The 5,000-nt window shown below is 52.3% G+C and overlaps 1 non-coding gene across 1 annotated transcript in view; it reads left to right on the forward strand.

Annotated features, from left to right (window-relative positions):
- Window positions 1-3,777: 3,777 nt before the first annotated feature.
- Window positions 3,778-5,000, forward strand: part of LOC126432587 (small subunit ribosomal RNA) — a 1,909-nt gene continuing 686 nt past the window's right edge. The window contains exon 1 of the ribosomal RNA XR_007578072.1: window positions 3,778-5,000. This exon is cut by the window's right edge and continues 686 nt beyond it. This is a non-coding gene — a ribosomal RNA (small subunit ribosomal RNA).

The raw sequence follows: 5,000 nt of genomic DNA on the forward strand, positions 1-5,000 counted from the left end.
CCTAACCTATATCGTACCTTAACCTAACCTATATCGTACCTTAACCTAACCTATATCGTACCTTAACCTAACCTATATCGTACCTTAACCTAACCTATATCGTGCCTTAACCTAACCTATATCGTGCCTTAACCTAACCTATATCGTGCCTTAACCTAACCTATATCGTGCCTTAACCTAACCTATATCGTGCCTTAACCTAACCTATATCGTGCCTTAACCTAACCTATATCGTGCCTTAACCTAACCTATATCGTGCCTTAACCTAACCTAATTTGTGCCTTAACCTAACCTAATTTGTGCCTTAACCTAACCTAATTTGTGCCTTAACCTAACCTAATTTGTGCCTTAACCTAACCTAATTTGTGCCTTAACCTAACCTAATTTGTGCCTTAACCTAACCTAATTTGTGCCTTAACCTAACCTAATTTGTGCCGTAACCTAACCTAATTTGTGCCGTAACGTAACCCATGTTGTGCCGTAACGTAACCCATGTTGTGCCGTAACGTAACCCATGTTGTGCCGTAACGTAACCCATGTTGTGCCGTAACGTAACCCATGTTGTGCCGTAACGTAACCCATGTTGTGCCTTAACCTAACCCATGTTGTGCCTTAACCTAACCCATGTTGTGCCTTAACCTAACCCATGTTGTGCCTTAACCTAACCCATGTTGTGCCTTAACCTAACCTACGTTGTGCCTTAACCTAACCTACGTTGTGCCTTAACCTAACCTACGTTGTGCCTTAACCTAACCCATGTTGTGCCTTAACCTAACCCATGTTGTGCCTTAACCTAACCCATGTTGTGCCTTAACCTAACCCATGTTGTGCCTTAACCTAACCCATGGTGTGCCTTAACCTAACCCATGGTGTGCCTTAACCTAACCCATGTTGTGCCTTAACCTAACCCATGTTGTGCCTTAACCTAACCCATGTTGTGCCTTAACCTAACCCATGTTGTGCCTTAACCTAACCCATGTTGTGCCTTAACCTAACCCATGTTGTGCCTTAACCTAACCCATGTTGTGCCTTAACCTAACCCATGTTGTGCCTTAACCTAACCCATGTTGTGCCTTAACCTAACCCATGTTGTGCCTTAACCTAACCCATGTTGTGCCTTAACCTAACCCATGTTGTGCCTTAACCTAACCCATGTTGTGCCTTAACCTAACCCATGTTGTGCCTTAACCTAACCCATGTTGTGCCTTAACCTAACCCATGTTGTGCCTTAACCTAACCCATGTTGTGCCTTAACCTAACCCATGTTGTGCCTTAACCTAACCCATGTTGTGCCTTAACCTAACCCATGTTGTGCCTTAACCTAACCCATGTTGTGCCTTAACCTAACCCATGTTGTGCCTTAACCTAACCCATGTTGTGCCTTAACCTAACCCATGTTGTGCCTTAACCTAACCCATGTTGTGCCTTAACCTAACCCATGTTGTGCCTTAACCTAACCCATGTTGTGCCTTAACCTAACCCATGTTGTGCCTTAACCTAACCCATGTTGTGCCTTAACCTAACCCATGTTGTGCCTTAACCTAACCCATGTTGTGCCTTAACCTAACCCATGTTGTGCCTTAACCTAACCCATGTTGTGCCTTAACCTAACCCATGTTGTGCCTTAACCTAACCCATGTTGTGCCTTAACCTAACCCATGTTGTGCGTTAACCTAACCCATGTTGTGCCTTAACCTAACCCATGTTGTGCCTTAACCTAACCCATGTTGTGCCTTAACCTAACCCATGTTGTGCCTTAACCTAACCCATGTTGTGCCTTAACCTAACCCATGTTGTGCCTTAACCTAACCCATGTTGTGCCTTAACGTAACCCATGTTGTGCCTTAACGTAACCCATGTTGTGCCTTAACCTAACCTATAATGTGCCTTAACCTAACCTAAAGTGCGCCGTAACCTAAACTATATTGCTCCTTAACCTGACGCACGTTGTCGCTGAACCTGCTCTGTAATTGTTTTGCAACCCGTTAAAGTAGTGTAGTGTTGCCTAACCGCAACCCTCGCAATATAGTTCGCTACTCGCACTGCCCGGTCCCCTGTGTATCGCGTCATGTTAAACACCTTGCAGGTGTTGCTGACTTTCCACATGCTCCTGCTATACACTGTAGTGTGGATAGCAGCAGGACGTACATGCCCCCCCCCCTTCCCCCCTGCCTTCGCAAGCTGGTCGGTGAGAAGTTTGCATGTTCAATGCCCTTCGCATGCCGACGTACTCAGCCTACGTTGTGGTACGGCCTGTCACCTGTCCGCCGATGTACGCAAAACCCACAAACTGTACTGCACATTGCTCCGTATGTACTGAATGATACATCGTGGCCCATGTGACCGTATGACGACAGCGCCTAGCAACGGCGGACCATACAGTCCAAATATTGTGCACGCAGCTACGTGTCGTCTCCCTATAAGAGCTGGATTGCAGTGTGGTACGCCATACAGACGTGTGGGAGGAACGGACGCCCTGGATGGCGATCAGCATGAGCAGTCTGTTGATGTAGTGGAGCGTGTATTCGGACGTAGTCGTCTCTTCTCACACACCGTGATAGCATGTTGCACCGCGTTCCACATCTGCGACATGCTGCAGAGGCGGGCTGACAGTCGTTCGCGCAATGGACACCGCATACGTACGGGGTCTACCTTCCACGTGTTCTCTAGGCGTGCACATGTTGTTGCGTCTATGTGGGCAGACGTAGTGTGTTGTGACACCTGACACAGGCATGCAATACTCGTTGCAAATGGCGATGGACGTGTACGTTTGCTGGTGACGTTACGCAAATGAACAACCGGTAACCCGTTGTGGTGCGGTTGTTCTCGCTAGAGGTGAATCAGTGTTGGCGACGATCGGTCGAGCTATTAACCGGTTGTTTCAGGGATACCCACCATGCCCACGAACGTGAAAGGGGACCCACCATGCCCACGAACGTGAAAGGGGGGGGGGGGGGGGGGGGATCTGGGTGTGAGGCGATACGCGGCGGTGGCTGGGTGGGACCGTCCCCGGCCGGTGAGGGGGGGCCGCCCGGCGTGCTGGCAGCGCGGTGCGTGGGCGCACGCGCTACAGCCGGCTGGTGGGGGTGGCCGGTGGCAGGCGCGCCGGCCGACGGACGCGGCAGGCGGCGCAGCTGCGCGCCGGCGCCCCCTGCTCGCGGCGCCTTGCGGCCAAAGTAGGTCCTCGCGGGCCCGGTGCGAAGCGCGGTGGCCATCTGCAGTGTGCTGGTCCGATTGAGGACTTTGTGCGCTGAGGATGCGCCGCCGCCCGGCGCTCGGCGCCGCGACGCCGTCTGCTGCTCGGTCGCCCCAGCGGTTCTCGCAGGTGGTTTGTATCGCAGCTGTGCGGACGTGTTGGCGCGTGCGCTGTGCTGGGAGAGTTCGCTTCGGCACCCAAGTAGGGCTTTTGTCCTTCTGTGGCGCTGGCGTTGGAGCTGCCGGTCACCGTAGGTGGCGCGTGTTGTCTCCCGCCGGCAATGCCACGACAGCACGCTCCCGGGCCTCTGTCGGCAGCGGCAAGCTCAGTTGGGAGCACGGGTGGTCGCACCTAAAGCGTCTACTCGCCTAACTCCGGGCGATTGCGCCTCTCTCGAACCCGACCAAGTACTTAGGACGGCGCTGCGCGCCGCCGGGACCTGAGAGGGTTTCGAGGTGTGTTGTGCAGGGGAGCTCAGCCTCCTCCTGTTTGCAGAATAATTGAGCGGACGCTTGCGTGTTCGCGCGGGCCCCCGGGACACACTCCCGGGCGGCCGGCTGCTCAGCTCTAGTTGACGCAGCTCCCTGGTTGATCCTGCCAGTAGTCATATGCTTGTCTCAAAGATTAAGCCATGCATGTCTCAGTACAAGCCGCATTAAGGTGAAACCGCGAATGGCTCATTAAATCAGTTATGGTTCCTTAGATCGTACCCACGTTACTTGGATAACTGTGGTAATTCTAGAGCTAATACATGCAAACAGAGTCCCGACCAGAGATGGAAGGGACGCTTTTATTAGATCAAAACCAATCGGTCGGCTCGTCCGGTCCGTTTGCCTTGGTGACTCTGAATAACTTTGGGCTGATCGCACGGTCCTCGTACCGGCGACGCATCTTTCAAATGTCTGCCTTATCAACTGTCGATGGTAGGTTCTGCGCCTACCATGGTTGTAACGGGTAACGGGGAATCAGGGTTCGATTCCGGAGAGGGAGCCTGAGAAACGGCTACCACATCCAAGGAAGGCAGCAGGCGCGCAAATTACCCACTCCCGGCACGGGGAGGTAGTGACGAAAAATAACGATACGGGACTCATCCGAGGCCCCGTAATCGGAATGAGTACACTTTAAATCCTTTAACGAGTATCTATTGGAGGGCAAGTCTGGTGCCAGCAGCCGCGGTAATTCCAGCTCCAATAGCGTATATTAAAGTTGTTGCGGTTAAAAAGCTCGTAGTTGGATTTGTGTCCCACGCTGTTGGTTCACCGCCCGTCGGTGTTTAACTGGCATGTATCGTGGGACGTCCTGCCGGTGGGGCGAGCCGAAGGCGTGCGACCGCCTCGTGCGTGCTCGTGCGTCCCGAGGCGGACCCCGTTGAAATCCTACCAGGGTGCTCTTTATTGAGTGTCTCGGTGGGCCGGCACGTTTACTTTGAACAAATTAGAGTGCTTAAAGCAGGCAAGCCCGCCTGAATACTGTGTGCATGGAATAATGGAATAGGACCTCGGTTCTATTTTGTTGGTTTTCGGAACCCGAGGTAATGATTAATAGGGACAGGCGGGGGCATTCGTATTGCGACGTTAGAGGTGAAATTCTTGGATCGTCGCAAGACGAACAGAAGCGAAAGCATTTGCCAAGTATGTTTTCATTAATCAAGAACGAAAGTTAGAGGTTCGAAGGCGATCAGATACCGCCCTAGTTCTAACCATAAACGATGCCAGCCAGCGATCCGCCGCAGTTCCTCCGATGACTCGGCGGGCAGCCTCCGGGAAACCAAAGCTTTTGGGTTCCGGGGGAAGTATGGTTGCAA

This window comes from Schistocerca serialis, unplaced genomic scaffold (genome assembly GCF_023864345.2).
Source record: "Schistocerca serialis cubense isolate TAMUIC-IGC-003099 unplaced genomic scaffold, iqSchSeri2.2 HiC_scaffold_1142, whole genome shotgun sequence".
Classification (NCBI taxonomy): Eukaryota; Metazoa; Arthropoda; class Insecta; order Orthoptera; family Acrididae; genus Schistocerca; species Schistocerca serialis.